The sequence below is a fragment of the Bacillus rossius genome, chromosome 3 (assembly GCF_032445375.1).
Source record: "Bacillus rossius redtenbacheri isolate Brsri chromosome 3, Brsri_v3, whole genome shotgun sequence".
Taxonomy (NCBI): Eukaryota; Metazoa; Arthropoda; class Insecta; order Phasmatodea; family Bacillidae; genus Bacillus; species Bacillus rossius.
In genome coordinates, this window is record NC_086332.1 from 78,789,892 (window position 1) to 78,811,514 (window position 21,623).

General features: G+C 36.4%; 1 protein-coding gene across 14 annotated transcripts in view; it reads left to right on the top strand.

Annotated features, from left to right (window-relative positions):
- The window catches only part of LOC134530950 (LIM domain-binding protein 2), a 321,432-nt gene that overhangs the window by 90,185 nt on the left and 209,624 nt on the right, over positions 1-21,623 (top strand). The gene's annotated exons all lie outside the window — the stretch shown is intronic.

The following is a 21,623-nucleotide window of genomic DNA, read 5'->3' on the forward strand; positions in this document are numbered from 1 at the left end:
GGCCTTCATTTAAAAACTTGAATGAAGTATGCTTTCCATTGAATCATATCTCGGATAAATGTTGTTTAAAAAGTGATTTCATAAAATATGCATGGTGTGAACAATTTTAATGTTTTAAATGTTTCTTTGGTGATTATCACCCTAAAAAATGTAACGTTTCTTCTGATAATAAATTAAAAAAAAAAACAACGTAGACGTTAATTGCTCGAATTTTCGTAAATGCTTCTTTCATTCAAAACTTCGCCCAATTATGGAATTTAACCGTTTACATATATTTCAATTCTGCAATAGTGTAATATTGCGAGAGAAAAAAATAAAATAAAAAAAAGGTAGTGGGTATCGAACCCGAGCCGGCGGGTTACCAGACTACGCGCTTGGTCACTGCGCCAAATCGTCAATTTGGTAATTCCTGAAAAACTGTCCCTTAAAATTTTTAAAGATCTTTTTCTTGCTTCCTGGGGCTCACTCAGGCGAGATATTTTAGGACCTTGAAAGAGGCTGCTCTACTCGGACCCTCCCCTTGTAAGTAAGATTCCAAACTAGTACAGGCCTTTCTAAAAAGCAGAAGGCCTACCTACACCCATGGCTTACCCGAGATTGTAATAAACCGTAAACTTATAGGTAAACCATAAACTTAGAAATAATACCGACTACAAAGGTGACTTTAGTAAAAGAAGCTACGGTGCAGTGACATGAACAACAGACGTGCTTATTTGAACAGTTTTGTGTCGGCGGCCTGTTGTACCCGCGTGGTTAAGTCTCACGTCACGGGTTACTTACATAACAGAGGTCGTCTTGCGAGCGTCCGAGAGCCTGCAAGGCCATCGCCGTGTAGAGGATGCTCTCTCGCCCGACGCCGCGCGCGACTGTCGTCCGGTCAGACCGCCGCCGGCCACAGGTTCTCGTATGCTGCGTAGCGCCCCGACATTGGTGCAGAGACACTGCTACTCTTCAGGTATACATTTCTCTTAGAATTATTATATGTAAAGTAGTAATCTTATGCAAAGCATATTTAAATAAACTTGCAGGTCACGGAATTCACGAAAGTCACCTAAAAGTAACCAGAATTAAGGATTGGTAACTAAATAAAAGTCCCGAAATCAAATAAGATTAACGGTGCTGGAAATAAAATTGTAATTACCAGCAACCCTTTTTCGAACTTCTATTTTGTTTTTTGACTTCCCACTTTGTTTTTAGTCTTGCATAAAATACAGATAGTTGAAGACTGTCCACTTAAATCCTGTAGAATATTTCTATGAAATTTATATGAAAATATTTTTTTTTAACACTGTCGATTACATGTGAAAATAAGTCTGCGTTGTAAGAAAAGTTAAAAGAAAACAGTATAAGCTCCTGAGAAAGTCGTGAAATTGGTTCACCACATTTTAGTAGACACTCTGAAGTAATGCAGTGGACATAACTGTCACGGGAACTTAGAACCTCAACACGGTGCCAGCTGTTTCCGCTGTGACGCAAGTATTTGAAACTAGCTGATAAGGGATCGTCCATTAATCACGTGAGGCTCGAAAAGGGGGGGGGGGGGGGGTTGTCGGGAAAAATCACTAAATATCACAAGGGGGGAAGGGGGGGGGGTGTAGAGAGATATCACGTGTATTTATTTTTTCGCGCGATTTCTACTAAACCGAAAAGGGACGCGTGACCTTGACTCGCCGTAGCCAGTCAACAATACTAAAACCCCGCCCGCCGCAACATGAACCACCCGGCTCGGCTTGCCAGTCGCCAGTAAGACCGTGATTTTGGCGCCGAATACATGCGTATATCACATATAAGCCTTTCCTTTATTATTTTTATGCCAGTGAGAATAAACCTGTAACCTTAATGTATGTCTGGACATTTTTAGCACTGTGCTTAATTTTCCAGAATTAAATTAGATTATACCTATATTTAAAGAAAATATTCTGAAATTTTTAAAAATATTTTGTACCGAAAAATTACACGTGATTTATTGGGGGGGGGGGGGGGGTAGTCTGAGACCTCACCACAAATCACTAGGGGGGAGGGGGGGAGGTTAAAAATTTGCTAAAAAAAACATCACGTGATTAATGGACGACCCCTAACCAGCAATCTCAGGGTATTTCGAAATCTTACCCTTGTAAGAAAAGTATGTGTTTAATTCTAAACATCATACTAAAGAAGTAGACAAAATAAATTGTCAGGTGTATAAAAGATTTCATTCATAATATCTAGAATTATATTTTCTAAATTAATTATGCGTAAGCATTTGTAATTTCTAGTGTAGATTATTAGATACCTGATTTTATTTCAGATTTTAGTATGTTCGAAGATATATTTTACATTGACGAAATCACATATATTAATTTCAGATAGCCAATTAAAAAAACACCATCTCATTTTAATTAAGATTAGGCCATCGTTTACACTTTTACTTCAATTTATTTTGGTTAAAGAAATGCTTTAAATAATTAAATAATTTCTCATATTTAAATTGCCTACATTATTTTAAGATTTTTTTTAACCAATCGCATTTTTATTTTAAATTTAGAATACAGATATTGTATTTCTTTTCGAACGAATTAGTTCATTCTTAGTTATGTTTTAATGTAACTTTTAAAAAAATACCCAAAATTTTTACACCTCTCTTCTTTTCTCACAGAGATGCCTATGTGAAAATTCAGAACTACAGATTTAGTAAATATGGCTATATCCGTTCACCAAATAAAACCAAACTCATCCCGTTATTTTTGACCGAAGATGTGAAATCCAAAAGATTTTTAATAACTTACATTTGCATTGAATTTAAATTTATCTTGCCAAATCTTTTTAAATAGATAAATAACTTAAAAAAAAAAGAATATATCCCTATTCACACCTGTTACAATTTAAGAAGGGATATTTCAAAGAACGTTGAATAAGAGAAGGTTATTAAAGGTATGTTTATTAATAATGGCCAATGTCTTAAATTAGGTTTTATTAAATTTAAAGATTTTTTAAATGTTAACTCCATATTTACAATCCTTCACCCGTATAGAAATAGAATTTCAGCAAATAGTAAAAATGAGTTAGAATATTTTCCATGTTCATAAATAATACTGCATAACTTACATCCCATTTGATTAGCTTCAGAGATATGACTTTTATGATAAAACAAAATTGATCGCATTTTTACCCAGTTTTGCGGTCTCCTCTAGAAAAATAGTAAAGGTAAAAAAAAATCATATAATGTACGTTATTATTGTTCAGTTTCTTACCTCCATCTTAATTTGCTTGGATATATGATTTATTACCATTAAAACTAATGTACCCTCGTTTCACTGCATTTGGAGTCAAATTTAAAAAAAAAGTAAACTCAACCCACGAAATTAATTATTTAAGTTATTAATCCTCAATATCTTGCATACAGCTTTATTTGCTATAGAAATTTAATTTTTTTATGATAAAACAAAACTTGCCCCTTTTACACCCCTTCGGGAAAGAATCTCGCAAAATGGTAAAATTATATTGTGTAATTTATTATATTTATTAATTTTACCCAATAATTTTTAGTTGTACTTAATTTTCTCGGAAATACAGTTTTATTTATATAAAAAAGATTTTCGATAAATGAAAAAAAGATTACAATGCCTTACTCTACATGCAAGTTGTTCTTTCATAGTTTGTTAACTCTAGTTCTAATTCACTCGGAAAGTTCATTTTTAGTTTTAAAACAATACTTACCCTTTTTACACCCCTTATAAGTTGAATTCGGCAAAATGAAAAAAAAAATGGTTGGTAGTATTTTTGTATTAATTATGCTTGTTTGGATTCGGAGATACAATTACGTACCTAACAACTATATTTATCCCTTTTTCATCCCTTTAGGGGTTGAATTTCGAAAAATAGTACAAATAATGGTAGGTTGTTTTGGTTTATTATTGGTACCCAATATATTTTCTTTTACTTGATTAGCTCGGGAGGAATAATTATCATTAAACCCTATTTACTTCTTTTTAACCCCATTAAGGATGGATTTCTTTAATTTTATGTAGCCTAGAGTTTAATTTTGTCCGTAACACCTTATTAATAAAAAAATCCTTCAAACCCGTCTAGTAGTTTTCGATTGATGCCGGAACAGACAGACTGAAATACTAAAAAATATATATTTTTTAGTTTAAAATAATGTTAGTAACCATTTCAAATAGTTTTTTTTAATTTTATATAATGTATCATTTTTTTAATCTCTAACAGTTTTTTTTATCATTATTAGTAAATAAACCGTTCATCGTTGGCACGATTATTTTACCAATGAGTTTACGCGCGCGGTCTTTGTCTATTGGATATACTCCTTTCTTGTCAATGTGAACTACTTCTGAATCTATGACCAAGTACATTTAAACACGAACACGGACAGCCTTACAGTTATGTCAGCTGCGCGGAGCGAAAATCAGTCATCATTACTGTTACTGAAAGTTAAATGTTTCTGTTCGTAGTACTCTAATTTTTTCCCCTTGGTTTTATAAGGTGCCGCGGTAATAATTAGTGCATTGGTAATGTAGCTTGTGTGTTTCAGAAAATCACTCAAGCGAAAATCAGCCGATGTCAAATGTTAAATGTATATACAGCATAACATTTGGTATCGGCTGATTTCGGTTTGTTTTCTTTGTGTTTGTGTATTAATTTTTGTTTGGCCGTTCTTGTGGCATACAGTGGCATACAGTGCAAACAAGCAATGGCGTATGTCCAAGATAATGATTTGAATAAATCTTCCCCGTTTCAGTAATTGATTCAAAGAACGTAATATGATACTTGTTTAATATTTTATTATCGTGGAAGAGTTATTACTCTTTTAAGGCCGGCGTTACTATGCGGTTGAACAGTGAGTGGGGTTTCACTATGCGGTTGAAGTGTATAACAGTAAGGAGTGTTGGGAGTAAGTAGCTGTCGTTGAGAAAACTCACACAACAGTTCATATAATTTGCAGTTAAATAAAATTGTTAGTGGCTTAGGTGATCTATTAATGTATCAATCATCTATTGCTTGCGCTCCAAGGTTTTTTTTTTTCGTTTTAAATCTTACAAGTATTTTCATAAGTATTAAAAATTCACAATCACAAATTTTCTGGACAATCTTTATGGGGTTAGGAATCGGCATGGGATTATAAATCTGTACGGGGCCAGGATAAATTATTTTGTACTTTTTAGTCCGTTTTAAAAACGTGGAATATAAAAAAATTAAGTAATTTTTCATCTGATAACTTACTCTGTGAGTTAGCATTTTTTTTCTGTAAGAACATAGTTGTTTGCCACATGGAAGCAGTATTAGGCTACACGGATGCAGTTGTCGGTTTTAGGGGGGGGGGGGGGGAGAGATGATTGGAGTTAATATCGAAATTCTTTCGTTTGGCGTGGAAACATTATTTTCACCATGGTCGTGTACTCGTGTGCGCATTTTGTGACGCGTGCCTGCGGAACAGCATCGGGAACGTGAACAAGAAATGTGTTGTTCCTTGCTCGACTCGAGAAAACATGTTCACGCAGGACGAACTTGTCGAGTTCATTTACCCATTCCTCTTCCTCTCCTCGAAAGGTCGCCGTCTGTTCCTGTGTCCCATCCCCCCCCCCCCCCCCCACTCGCAGTGTTTTTACATTTTTGTTGCCGTGCCTTCATTTTATTTTTGGAGAGATTCTTGGTGAGTTCAGCTTGCAGGCATCTTACAGTCGTAAGCTGTAATGTACAAATTTTATTTTACTAGAACCGGTAACCGGCTTGGGCCGGGTAGATGAACATAACCAAGAAAGCAGTTAGTGTGATCCTTTTTTTCTATTAGAAATATAACTAAATGTTACGGAAACGTATATTTAAAAAAATGTCAAACATAACATATACTGACTATGGATAATATTTCTAGTCATTTTTCGAAATGAATTAAACCTGAATTCCCACGATTACATACATTAAATTAAATACTATGCCTTGACGTAAAAATCTAATAAATAATTTACATGAATATATAACCAAAAAAAACTTGAATTACTGTGGCGTATTTAGTTTCTTTTTCCTCCGTAGCACGGCTTCACCCGACATGCTGAATGCTTTATTGCAGATATTTATAATAATAATAAAAACACACTAATGAGTGTGCAGACGCAGTAAGATAAGGCAAAATGTTCAATCATGAAGATTTGCCTTACGTTCTACGAATAGCAGGTAGAAAGTAGCATACGTCTGGCAAATTAATTTTGCTACACAACACAATACTGCTATTATTATATAGTGGAACGTCTGAAGAAATTGTCCGGAACAAAAAATAAAGGCATCAAAACGTAATAACCACGTTTTTTTTTCAGTTTTAATGCTATTGCAGGTTTTATAAAGAATTATTTAAAAAATAGTAACTTTGGAAGTATATTTGTACTCAGCTGTGGAAACATATCAAATTAACTTACAGTGTGCGAATGGCTCAAAAACTTTTATTTATGAATACTTGACTACGTTTTACTAATAACACGCTACGAAACATCAAGGTATGCAGTACTTGTGTAGCAAAACAGGGTCTACAGGTCACAAAAGTTCCGAACCTAACGGATAAGTACTGATCACGAAATTCACGTAAAAGTAACGAAATAGTAACGAAATACACAGTAATGAAACTGTATAGCAGTCTATTGCTAATTTGAATTTTGTTTTTTTAATGTCTCGCTTCAGTTTTATATTTGCACATTAAATAAATATTTTCAAACTGTCCACTTAAATAATGTAAAAATTATTTCTGACATATCTCATATAGGCTATATTCGTATACACACACTGTGTGAGTCATAATTCGACCGAAAAACATTGACTGCAGAATTATCATGACAAAATAGTGTTACCCAAGGCTAGTTAGAGCTGATCTACATTTTTATTGAAAACAATAGAGGAAGTATTTAAGATGGAAGGGAACACATTTGATGGAAGACATGCAAATTGTTGATATAATGTGTAATGTGGCGACATTTAGATTTAATTAGTAAGTACTTATAAGTATCAAGTCCTCGTAAGTGTCACGCTTTTTCAAAAAATCATATATCTGCTAATACGTACTTCCCCTAATTAAAGAATACCTTTGTAAACAATGTCGACAGCTATTTTCTGATAAGTCAACAAAAACATCTTGTTTAGAAGTCACACGTGAAAGGGCTCCACATAGCTGTCCATGTGAAAAATATTAAACGCTCAATTTTTTTCCTTTTTAAAATCTACAATTCTATAGTACATTGAATTTATATTGGTCATGAATAAGTCAGCGTAAGCCGCGTAAGTGTCCTAAAAGCGTCTTACAAAATATGGATTTTTCTCTACCATCTTTAAATTTAATATGAACAACAACCTCGCGGGAGAAATTCTGTTAATTATGTTTGATACTGTAATTATTTTACTTTAAATTTTACAAAGAAAATTTTTGGAACTCATTTGCCAACGATATCTCTTGAAAAAAGCAAGGCAGAGCTTTGTAAAATGCAGATGGTACAGAGCTCTGCCTTGAAATTTTACCAGTGATATCGTTGGCAACTGGTTTTCAAGGATTACCTTTGTTACCGTTAGCTTATTACCAATTGTTGCCAAAATTTTCGAAAAAGTGCTCTATAATAGACTATCATCCTTCTTCACGGGCTCTAAAATTCTGAACAGTAATCAATACGGCTTCCAAAAACACAAATCGATACTAAATGCTATACATAATTTTACTAGTAAAGCTCTCGAAATCTTAGATAGTGGTAACACAGCACTAGGCATTTTTTTGTGATTTGTCTAAAGCTTTTGATATTGTTAATCATAAAATATTGCTTGAAAAACTTAATCATTACGGTATCCGAGGCAAAGCACTTGAGCTAATGAATTCATATTTGCACAACCGTAAACAGAGTGTGGAAATAAAATCATACAATAAAATAGTGTTCTCAGACTGGAAAGTCATTAAACATGGAGTCCCTCAAGGTAGTAACCTAGGGCCTCTGTTGTTCTTCGTGTATATTAATGGCCTTCCTTTAAACATCCCATAAGCCAGCACAGTGCTATTTGCTGATGACACCTCAATACTAGTGAAAGGTAAAAATGTAGACAACATCGTATCCAAAGCAAATTTAATCCTTGGCCATCGAAATCACTGGTTGGAAGCAAATAAACTTGTACTAAATACCTCTAAACAAATTGTATAAATTTTAGGAACAGACATAATCCAGTAGAAGAAAAGTTTGAATTAAAGTTTAACAGTAATATCATAACTAGAACATCAAATGTTAAATTCCTTGGTGTGAACTTAGATGAACAGCTAAAGTATAAAGACCATATTAACTCTGTCGCTGACAGGCTAAGTGTATCCTGCTATGTACTAAGAAGACTGGCAGACGTAGTTAGTATTGAAACATTAAAAACTGTCTACTACGCTCACTTCCACTCTATAGTGACATATAATATAGAAATCTGGGGAAACTCAGTGGGAATTGAAACAATTCAAAAATTACAAAAAAGAGCTATTCGTATAATGACACATGAAAAAATGTCAGCTCACTGTAAACAAAAATTCAGAAAACTTAAAATCTTAACAGTCATAAACTAGTATAGGTATACTAAGAATACTCCTATTCATACATAAGGAGAAACGCTATTTTCAAAAAAAATCTAGATATTCATTTATACAACACAAGAAACTCCAATAAATTGAGGATAACAGTTCATAATACCAGTCAGTATGAAAAGGGCACAAATTACATAGGCATAAAAATTTACAAATTATTGACACAAAATGTCACAAATATAACCAATTAATCTATATTCAAAAGAACAATCAAACAAGTTATGTTAGAACATCCTTCCTACTCTCTGATAGAATTCTTTGACCTAATAACAGATAAGAAAACTAAACTCTGGTAAATCTTATTTAAATACATCACAAAACGAGGAGAAAAATATTGAGTTTTGTAAACTAACTCTTCGCTCTGAGCCTTAGACTTGAGTTTATACCATTTCTAATGTACCCATTTTTTTTCTTCTCTCTTTCTTAATTTTGAAATTTAAAAGTACTCTGTAATATTTAGTTTTTTGTGGTTGTACAGTATGTTTATATATATGTATATATTTGTATTAATTGACTTGTTCTATATCCCGGAGTCCGTACCTCCATATGGGATCTACAGATCAAAAACAGAATAAATAAATAAATAAATAAATATACTGAAAACTGCTTCAAAATCCATATTGTAGTTTAGAAGAAGCACTCCGACATACAGACGCAGATAGCGACTTTGTTTCATACTATTTAGAGATTATATATCAAAAGAAACTGGGATAAAAAAAAAACAGTATTTCAGTACTTGCCATTGATGTGTAACATCTAACCTCGGTAATGGGCAAATTTGTGTGTTCTAATGTTGCAAATACACTTATAATATGGAAAACGGACACGGAATTTAACGTCGAATGCTTTAAATTATTGCCGAGCGTGATTAATATACGAAAATGAGTTTTCACCTACTTTTCTGGGCGAGAATCAAACGTATTTTCCGCACCCGCCGCTAGAATTCGTTGCTGGAGTAGCCCCACCCTCAGATCTACGCCCATAGTTTTATTTATTTGATATGATGAACAAGAATCACTTTTTACAATTATCATGTTCGTTGCATTATACAATTAACTTTACATAAGTGACATGATGAGACGGAGCGGAGTTATCACACATAAAGAGCTGAGGAAATAACAAATAAACCTCGTCTAGTTCAGTCCTACCCGCACCGTCGTGAACACGTGCCGGCGGAGCTGCGGTGTGAGAAGGAGCGGTGGTCCAGGGCTCGATGCTCGGTGGAGCCGAGTGTCTCGAGGCTCGCCGTCGCAGCTCGGGGCGATGAGCACCAGGACCAGGACTGGACCTGGCTGCTCTTGTTGCACACCTCGAGGAGAGTGCGCGGCCACAGTGTCCTGGCCTGAGGACTGCCGCCAGTACGCTCTCGCGACAGTTAGCCGAGTTGCACCGGTGTCAGGACACTCCCCGCTGGTGGTGTGAACCTCGGATACTGACTGTGGTGTGATCCTCTCATAACAAAGGGCTTAGCGGGAGCAGCCAGTGGCGTAGCCAGGATTTGTGTATGGGGGGTGTTAAGAAGCATGCCCCCCCCCCCCCCCCCCCCGTATTAAAGCGGGGGGGGTCCTCCCCCGGAAAAATTTGGATTTTAAGGTGTAAAATAGTGCTATTTTAGCAGTTTTAGGTTCTTAAATTTAAATATTGTAATGGTAAAATTTTTATTAATTTTAATATGAAATTTGTTGAGTGATGAATAGGAAATTAATTAAATATTTGATGCTGGGGGGGGGGGGGTTTGAACCCCTAAGACCCCCTCCCCCTGGCTACGCCCCTGGGAGCAGCTACCTGTCCTTCCGAAGTATAAGATATATATATATATATTATAATGGGGTGTAAATATATTAAACCATGGCTAAGAAGCACTGTTGGTGAAAACAGGTAAATGAGTCAGCCATTATACCCAAGCATTGATTCCTCAGTGTGTTGCCGCGAACAAGGAGCACGGGAGCTGTAGTTATAATATTTGTTAATGATACTCAGAAATTGTTGTTTTTAATTACTCGCCAGGGGTAGTGCCCTTCACGCTTATCGCTCGAGAATCCCGTTTCAACAAAATTTCCTGTTAACCTTAGCTGAAAATCGTCGGGATTCCCAGGAAGGAGGGGGAGAGGGAGGAAATTATTCCCATTTCACAGTGCGAGAAAACTAGAAAACGTTGAGCCTTCGATATATATTTTAAATATCATACGTGCCTAAGTGTTAATCTATAATTATCGTATAATTTGTTGTTAATAAGTATAATGGTAGCGATTATCGATTGTATAGTTTATTCATGGCGAGTCTGAATTCCAACGACAAACTACTTCGGCTGCAGGTTCATCATGACAAAATAAGTTGAAAACCTTTGTATGACTTAAGGTCTAAAAAGTGCTTCCCAAGGATAGTGTACGTCTTAGAAGTTGGAGTTGATAATTTTAATTTTAAATAACGGAGGAAGTATTTAAGATGGATCTCCGAGCGTCCGGGTTATGTTTAATTGGATAAGTTCTACATCTATCGCGAATTCTGTTGCTGTTGTAAAAAAAATATTTCACTGAAATTATTGTGGGTACTAACACGTCACAAAAGTATGTGAAAAAAAAACATATGTGCAATTTTAACACTGTAGTTGTTTACAAGTCACTGTTCCAACATAATGATAGTAAAGTTAATAAATCTCTACGAAAACCACTTGTAGTATAGTTATTCAAATTTATTTTAAAAATTAATCCCTAGTGCTTTAAATTTCTTCATTGTGAAAATTGTCTGTCGCAAGGTTGTAAAATACACAATTTAACAATTATTGTAGTGTCCTGCAATGCCACTGAGTTGTCACACGCTCGTGTGTGTTGATTGCGTATAATTGTCCGGTATTATTTTATTATAGCGTTTTTGCTGTAAGCTTCGTTGGCCCTCTCGTGCGATAATCGAAACAGCTCGATCAACACTGATCTGTTCAAGTTGGCGCTCTTTTTGCAGCTACGGCTTCAGTTTGCGACTCGGGCAAAGTGCGCAAGTTTTGGAGTAATGGGGCGCGAAACTGTTTTAAAGGGAAAATCGCATAGCGGGGCTGGGCTCTGTGCAACTGCGTTGCCCCTCCCCTTTTTCCCCCCGGCCTTTGCATAGCTTCTCTTGTTGCATTTGTTAAGCTAACACTAGTAGGTACTTTGGGATTAGGTCTTGCTGTTAAAGGTTTTGGAAGTCCTCAAGTTTTGGTACATGAGTAGGGAAACATTTGAAAAGATATGTTCATAAAAGTGAGTATAATGTTTTAATATTGGTACTTGATATTAATGATATAGTGGGTGGTATTAAGGGCACAAATCTCATGGAAACCAGTTGCCAAAAAATAGTCTCTAATACTACAAGAAACACATGACTATGATTATTTTTGCATATATTAAATACGTTTTCCGAGATAATACTTAGTATTTCTTCCGAAAATTGGCGCATAATGTTATATTAAAATCGATGTATCATTCAAACATATTTTTTTGAACCATGTAAAAGGTATTAGAATATTCAATAAATGGATTTTATTTTGTTTTATTACACTATTAATGTGCGCAATAAATACTGAAAATTTATTCAGGGTACGGTCTACAAATAACTTTAATTATTTAATGTTCTGGGACAACACAAAACATAAATGCCCGGGTATTAAATGTGCATATCTACAAAATATATAATTTTATATTAATATTGATGTTTCATGTACAAAAACAAAATTACAGTGCAGTTTTCTTGGGGTATTTTGTGATATTGCAGATAGTTTTCTACCTCGTGATAGTGGTAAATGGTTCCTAAAAAAAATATTTAATTTTTTATATCACATAAGGGTACTAAGCAGGGTCTTCCCCTAGCTCACTGCAGGCCATGGGCACGGCCCATTCGTTCCCCAAGTTTTCTGACTTGGGAAGTTGTCGCCTCTAGTGATCTCGCTGTCTACAGTGATGACTTTCAAGGCATTCAATAATACAGTGTTCTCCCTCGGTGATACTAGGAAGGGAACAAATGGCTAAGGCTGGATAACACAGCACCGCGAGGTTGTAGAGTCTCTGGTGAAGGCAGTTACAAAAAAAGAATTGACCGGTGCTTTTGAAAAACTATTAAGTTGATGTAATTTTATAGATAAAAAAACTGATAAATGCTTCGTTAAAAGAGCCAGAATGTACATCTATTATCACAATAACTAACGTCTTAAATTACACATTTGGATGTACATGTTAAACGCGTTCGCTGGTTGGGGAACTCTCCCTCAAACCCCCCACATGTGTGCGGTAGCTGTATATGTGTTTTGTGTGTTTTGAATGTTTATAAAATAAGAATTATTTATGTACACATTCATACGACGGATGTAGTTTATAGGATAGATATAGTTATATTTGGCAGAAATATACGCACTTCCAACTGCCTAAAATATACTAAATTTGATTATGGTAGTTGCCGCAATAAGCATGAGAAAAAATTAAAATAAAAATTGCTACAATATCAATTTTTATAACTTATTTTTTATTTATAACTGATGATGCTACGATAAATTGCAATGTGACAGAAATTATAAAGATCTTTAATTTCGATGGGGTAACCGGAAGTTAAGCATGGAAAATATTTTAAACATTCGTGAAAAAATCAGAAAATTTACCCTGGATCCAAGAAGTTGGCGGTAAGCAAGGTATTACTCACATTCACAAGTCCGAAAATTTATATCTCGCCAATCTGATACGGCGGTTCAAACGTATTTTCATGCTTGTTATCGTTCTTCCTTAACGGATCGCCGAAGAAGGTCTGCATAGACTTCAAAAGAGGCGTTCAAGCTCATCTCTTTCGCTCTTTGGGAGGAGTTTAGCCTCCCGAACACCCACGTGAGTTTTTAGGTAGAATTTCAAAGAAATGTTGTAGTCGTTACCATGGCGCAACTTTCGGAATTTTTTTTATATATTTTTTCGTTTCATGGTCCATAGACCCCAAAACAGTCGTCAACTCAAAAGTATATATATATATATAAACACACAAATATATATATATCACAATTTTTCTCAAATCGCTTCCAAACTTATACATAAAATCTAGTAGTGGAAATTCTCAGTCGAGTTCATTAATGAGCAATATCTGACCAAAGGGGTAGAAATGCGGAAGGTTTTTTTTGAAAAACAGAAAAATCGCTGTAACTCCCACAATATGGAAAATATTACATACGTTTGATCGTACTAATATTAGTAATACCAAAATCTTTTGTCTGAATAAGTTTTGAATACGACCCACCATAACTGCAAGGGTTGGAGGACAAGAAAAAATTATAAATTTCTTCATAGGCACAACATCAAATTTGTGCAAATTTGGGATTAATTTTAAAATTTTTTATCTTAAACTTTTGTCTGAAACCATTTTTGATTAGACGAACAATTGCTGCAAGGGATTGAAAGAGTAAGGGCTCGAATTAAAAAAAAAAATAACTTCCTTAGTATGTACACTACCAAATCTGTTCGATTGTTTGTAAATCTTATTATTTATTTAAAACCTTTGTCTTTAACACTTTTTCATAAGACAAAAGATTGTTGTAAGGGGTTTTAAAAAAATGGGGGAAATTAAAAAAAATCATAAAATCATTACCTTTAACACTATGAAATCCATTTATATTTATTGTAAAACCCTAATATATTGTTACGAATTTTTAAAAACAATAATTATAATAGTCGTGGGAAATCTACTGAGTTCGTAAAGGATAGCCCAATTAAAGATTTTACTACTACACAGTTTTATTGATTGCCATTATTTACGTCGCTAACAATTAATGTTCTAAAAATGCCTAGTAATCAATTACACTTAAAAATGTTTACTCCCCAGTCACTGTTCTTACACACTGCACTCCTCGCTGGTTGGTCAAGCGAATATGTTTCATGTTTGTTGATGTAGACTGAAGACAGAGGTAGATGAGAGTTTACGTATCTGCGAACCTAGCCGAAGTATGATTTTTCAAGCACTTTAAAATTAAAAAAGCTCAGGTGCGGTGATTTAGCGAGTTTCATACACACGCAAAATATATTTACTTCCTGTAGTTCAACGAATTCTTCAAATAAACAATATGTCAAGGTTATGTTTCACAACATACACTCAGAATCTTAAAAAAAATACCATGAAAAATCTTATTCACAGTTTGAAAGGTGATTAAATAAACTTAGAAAATTAATAAATTGTATTTTTGTTTATCAGTGTTTAAAAAAGGGTTGAGGTCTGGACTTCTCTCGGGCGACTGCATATCAGGGATCCCAACCTCTTCCAGATAATTCCTTACAGTTAATGCGGTTTGGGAACGAGCGTGGTTGTGGGGTCCACATTCTCTTGTAGGAGCTCTGTGATGTAGCGACGACTGTCAGCGATCCTAGTCCTCGAGCACCGCCAGTCCGGGACACGCTCACAAGTTCGGTCTTGCCGTCGAGGGACATGCATGAGCCACCTCCATATTACACTGTCTCCTCAGTACAGGCTTGTGCAAACCTTCGCCCTGTCTTCAGCATACTCTCCTTCGCCTGTCGTTGCAGAATACACACGTAACCTCGTCTCATCCGAGAAGAGCACAGTTCTCCTTTGGTCGAGAGTCCAGTTAGCGTTCTCTCGGGCGTACTGCAACAGTTCCCTGCGAAGCTGTGCCGTCAATTTCGGGCCCGTAGCAGGTCTTTGGGCCACAATTTTCTTTTCTCGCAACCTTCTTCTAACCTTAGAGATGCTTACTGTTGTCCTGCGAGCTGCGTAGGGCTGCTGTTGCAGCTCAACGGCATCGGAGAACCAACTGCGCAAAGACGTCGAGACAATAAAGCGATCGTCGTCCGGATGAAGCCACCAGTCTCTTGAAACTAGGGTTGGAAAAACAAAAAGTTTTTTAAAACCAAACAACTTGTTTTTTTTGTTTTTTTAACGAGGTGTTTTTATTACATTAGATATTTTGGTCCTCGGCATATTCAAATGAAAACCATATAACATCCCGCTTTCTGCCACTCATATTGAACCAGAAAAGTTACAACATCAAATAATTGAACTCCAGCAAATAGGAAATTTATTTATTTTCTTACACTTTGACTACAATTCACTAATTAATTTAATTTTAGGGGAGTATTTAGCTGGGTATAATTTACAACTGATTTTGATGCTTTAATGGGTAATATCTTGATTAGTATATAATTATTTGTTCCCGTAAATCACAAGAAACAGTTATTAACAAACTATTGTTATTAGAGTGGAATTAGACGTTTCATTAAAATTTATTAAGATAGGTATTCTATTTAAAAATACATTTAAAACATTTGGTTTTAACCATGGTGGTTAAATCAGTCAACCCTCCTTGAAACGGTTGGAAAACCCTTTTGGGTTAGATATATTGGCTGGGGAAACTTACGTTTGAAAATTATTGTTGAAGATGTGCGATATTTATGTATATATTTCATTTAACCGAGTTTTACTGACATAAAATAAGTTGTATCGTAGAGTGTCGGTATAGATATGTTTACATATTTGTTTTTTAAGTTTCCTTTGACGCTGGTTGATCAGGTTGACGTGTCGTGTTTGTAGGCACCCAGGATTTCGGCCACAAAAATGCGTTTCTGCGCAGTCCAATCAGCATTTTACCGTCATGTAGAATATACGTTTATATAGCGTGTCTCATCCTGAGATCGCAGTGTGTGTTTTAATGGGCATTTACTCTCTCTTTCCAGTGCACCCAATCTGCCGCCATTAGCATAGTCCATTTTTCAGCGTGCTGTTGCCAGGTAAATACTGAGAACAAAGTTTTTAGACACAACTTTATAATGTAAAGAATCTTTTTTAATGTACAAAAATACTACTTTTAAAAGGAAAATTTGGAAGGATTGTTGTTTTTCATCTAGAGCATAGTCTGATAATATTCAATTCTTATTTTAGAGAAAACATAACTGAAGAACGCCATATTGGTTTCATCCTTTTTGCCATAATTGTTTTCCCCATTTAATATTGCAATTTTTTACTTTATTTGACTATCGTACATAACTAATATACTCTCTGATTAGTAACCGATTAAATTCTCTTGTGACATAATAATTGGTGTTAAGAATTCATATTTTTTTTCCTTTCATAATGTATACAACTAATAATACTGTCAAAATACACTATTAAATGGTTTAGGCAACATCGACAAATGGAAAAATTGAAAAATAATATCAGAACGTACTATAATTATCGTTCATATACAAAATAATTTTTTTTTATGTTAACAAGCCGGGTACTAAGAATCTGCAAATAATGGCCACCATTTGCTCTGCACTAGGCGTAAGACAGGCTGTAGTGAAGGCAAAATTTTTGCGCTGCCCAGCTTGCTGTCTGCCGCCACATCCACTGCTAGGTATCCATCCACCCTGCGGCTGCGACGGGTGATGCTGGCGAGGCCTCGGAGAGGGGGGGAGCAGTCCCTCCTGTCCCACCGCGGGTCGGCGACCTTGGCCGCTCATCCTCACGACTTCTTCCCCTCCACCCGCCCTTCCCTCTGGCATTCCACGACCGACTGTCTTTTGTTCCACCTGCCGGGCGCATACCCGGTCCGTCCCGCGCTCTGTCGACCTGTGACTCGGGCCTCACCACTTCGGCTTTGAAGTCGGGGCGGAACTACATTTTTTTATTATTGAAAATAACGGAGAAAGTATTTAAGATGGAACACTTAGCGCCTGGATTATGTGTCATTGAATTTCTTCAACCACCGCGAATATTGTCGCTGTAGAAAAAATTATTTCATTGAAATAATTAGGGGTAACATCTTTATTTTCCTCATGTTTTTGTTGCGTTTTACTACATCCCAATTACTTCAATAAAATAATTTTTCTTCAGCGACAAAATTCGCGGTGGTTGTATAATTACAATTAAACATAATCCAGACCTTCACTGTTCCATCTTAAATACTTCCTTTATGTTCAATAAAAAGCTTTCTCTGTTCCATTGTCAAAGATGTTTATCAAACTTGGGAAGCACTTTAAACCATAAGTCGTATATATGTTTTCAACCTATTTTGTAGTGATGAACCTGCATCTGAAGTTTGTCGGTCGAATTCCGACTCACTGTGTAAACACGCGACTGTTTGGAGGGAAGAAATAGGACCCGTAAGTCGCCATACTTGTTTCAACAGTTTATATGGCCCTAACAATTTTTGTAAGTAACAAATTGAACATTTTCCAATCGTAAGGGACGACTTTGCAGTAGAAAAATATTTATAGTAGCTAGTCACTATCAACTTCATGCATTCCATTATGCTTTTTCGAAGCATTTTTTTTTAAGTTAAACGGTATAACATTGTGTTGGCTAAAATTTTTGAAACAAAGATGGCTTTCTCCTTTAACTATGGTTAAAAGTGTGGGGATATAGGTCCGAAGAGGATAGCTCAAATTATTTAGTTAAGAGTTTATTTATTAATTACTACATAACACTTTGTCATAAGTCAGAACAATCTTAATGACTGACCAAAATTAATCCCACTTTCATAAGTCCACTGTTTAGGCCTACTCTGCTCACTGCAGCTCGGCTCAACAGTGGCTTCCTCTAGTGTTCGTATCTACCACTCACTCCGATCCAACACACTGCTTCTACTACTCACTCGTCCGCCGCGCCGCGTCACCTTTTCCGTTGCCCTGATCTTCGCACACGAAGCCCGTCGCTCGTCGCCCGCTATCGCTCACCAAGGGGTCTCTCACCCTCATCATTTCACTCTGAGCATTCGCCGGTGTCGCCACCGGTCTCTTCTTGTCGCATGTCGGCCCCGCCTTATATGCTTGTCGGCGTTACCCACGGAAAGGCCTCGTAACTCTCCGAAGTGTCGCGACCTCAAAAGTCCTTCGACTTAACATTCGAAGAAACGAAAACAACGGGCAACGGGGCCCTGGAAACCATCCTAACCCTCTAGAGAGACAGTGAGGCATTGGGACTCTTTGGGAAAGCTGCTAATGTGATTTACTTGTAGTATAAAAAAAGGGGGGGGGGGGGAGTGTCTCTCCGAGAAAAGGTGGGTGTGTGCTTCGTAATCCCGCAGGCTGGCGCGGCCGGCTGGCCGGTCCTAGTCTCTAGCAGCTTCGTAACACAATGTTAAGAACCTAGGTAGTGAGTATTTCATTCGCAAATCGTGATAGAGTTTTAGATCATGTATCGTGATGGCATTCAACGGTGAAACGCAGACGCTGAGTGCAATTTATCCTCCCATTCTTAAGGCTCTGTTTCTTGTTGATTGCAAATTTTTGTGAACAGCATTTTGAAAATTGGACTCAAAACGTAAATTTTAACGCATTGCCCAGCTCTGAAAAATAATTAGCATCTAATGGCCACGCAACTAATCAAAACAAAATTTTGTAGTTACGAATACTTGTTTCTTTGTCTTAAATATAAAAATTGCCACAAAACATTCAATGCTTATGTAACGGGACATTTATAAAAATTGCCCAAGTTAAAACGAAAATAAAATTAATGTCATGAAAATGGAATAACCCAGCTGGCCGAATCTTAAAGTTAACTTAATCCCAGACCATGAACAGGTTGGGTTGGTTAGACAGTGTCGTGTTATTGCGTGTAATATTGGCCGTACATGTAATAATTACTCAATGATACATTACATATAGGGAGTATCCTAGTAGTGTTCTTGATCTTCTGCAACATCCATCTACCATATACGCACATAGTCGTATCTAGATATGGGTGTATAGTTGTTAGTGAGGCGCGATGATAATGTCGACGCTCACGGTTGCTCCTAGCGCGGTATCGCCTCTGAGCGCAAGTCTGTGAACTGGTGCGCGGTCTTTCGCTTTGTATCGGGCAACTGGTAACCAAATTATTATGTGGCGGAAAAATAAAGACAAAGGTAAAATGGAACTCCTTTGAGTGCTTTTAAGAATCTGTGCTGGATGTTTCATTCGTAAAAACTGTTCTGAAAACACTCGTTTTAGCCATATTTACTCTTAAAATAGAGTTTGAAAACGAGAAATAGAGAAACATAAGTACTCATACCCCCTCGGTGTATCAACTGATTTTCTTAAACAGATATCTCAGATATCTTGAGCAGTTTTTTCCCTGAAGCTCTGCGGGGCCCTTGAGTCCAACTTTGACTTTATATTTTACACGCTTACCTGCAAATTTCATCGTCCTCAACATATATCCGCGCCTTATATCGTCAGTGCCTGATTCGCTTGTGCTTGAAATCGTGTGCGGACGATGTACGAGTTGGTTGGTTGGTTGGTTGGTTGGTTGGTTGGTTGGATATAACGACGTAGCACTCGGAACTCCTACCTGTGCGCAATGATGGGGTGGGTTCCCTTCTCTTGCTTCCCTTTCGTTGCCTACCAGTGGCGGACCCAGCCGAAGAGTTTCGAGTAGTATGGAATACCTCCCAGTTTAATGGGGAGTCCGAAACTCATATCTGGCGTCTTGAAAAGTCATTATCAATAAAATGTTTCTTATAAGATTTCCAAGAGTTCTGAGTTTTAAAATTATTACATTCGGTATAGTATTACCAAAAAAAATTGTAAAATAAAATATTTTAACAGATTTTCACACCAACAAAAAATTTAGCTGACTTGAAAGGTGAGGCACGGACTGGAGTTGGTACATTTAGTTATCTCGACAAGGTTTTTTTTTTTTTTTTTAATCTGGGGGTTGGGGGGTGGAATTTATGGGTAGGGCCTGCTCCCTTCCCTCGTGAGGTCCTCGTTGGCCGGGATGGCTGACGCGGAATCTCTCTAATTGTCGAGCATGAAGTCGATATAACATGTTAGCGAGTGGTTGGATGCCCTTTTGTAATCTGGGGGCCTCTGTGCATAACCTTTCTGCTGTAAATCCCGCATTTATCTTACTTCCTGCCCCTCGTCACTGTGCGTGTTTTAATGAAGAAAAAATTCTAACTGCATAATTATGTACTCAAGTGTTATCAAACAGAAGTTCAATGCGACTCACGTTATTGGTGAATTTTTTTTTTTTTTTTTTTTGCAAAAGGAAAATCCCGTTTTGACATTTCGTTCGATGTCTTCCTGACGTAAATGCATTCATTCGGCGAACGTTTTAGTCATATTTGTCGTTTTTTTTTACAACTGCCTGCGTGTCCTTGCGGACTAATTGCTCTTCATGTGACTAAGTTTGTTGACGACCGATAGCATAGCTTCTTTCTATTTTAAGTATTGGCCAGGGCCTTTTGACCTCGGTCTTGTACGTCATCTGCAGTTTACAGTTGGCTGTGAGGTCATGTCAAAATCAGCCTAGTCCAAACAACGATAATGGTACCTTAGCACTATAGTCTCAAACTAATTAATATTTGGAAATATCATAATTGGTCTTCAAAGTTTAGTGACTAGACTAGCCAGCAATAATTATTTGGTTTAACTTGGGCTAATCATAATTTTGGGATCTGTCATTCAGCACGCTCTGGTAGTAGTAAACTATAGGAAAAGTATCCCAAGTTGTATAAATAATTACAATGCTTTGAAAAAATACATCGAAAATAAGATTCCTTTAAGCAAATATAAAATAGCTGAGCTCTCAACAAATCCTCGAGCAAAATATTGTGGTTATCTTCTTGATGCACCAACTAGATGTGCTTTAATATCCTGGTTTTATTTTAAGCCTTGATCAGGCAACGAATTATAGAACAAATTCATTATTCACTGCCGTATTTAGCAAGAAAAATAATTGAATCCGCCGGCCAGTTTGATTAATCTTAGATGTTGAATCGTTTGCCCTTAGTTACTGCGTTCTACGTATCAGGGTAGAGTAAAATATGCAAGGTTTACTAAGCCAATTTGACGTCGTCTGTTTGTACTTAAATATTTCAAGTTGTGTTTGTTTTTAAAGCTTCGCTTTTAGCAGGTGGTGGTTGCTTTGTTGAAGGCCTTTACACAATGAACATAATTGTCCAGACATTCTTAGAATACTTCATTAAATTAACAAATTTTAACGTGCCATTTGGTTTGAGAGAAATAGCACCACTGGGATTTTAACGCGCTGATTAACTTGTTCATTGGGCAGAATTGGTGGAAGTAGTTTAGTCAAACTCATGAGTGGGTTCATCATGGACAGTATG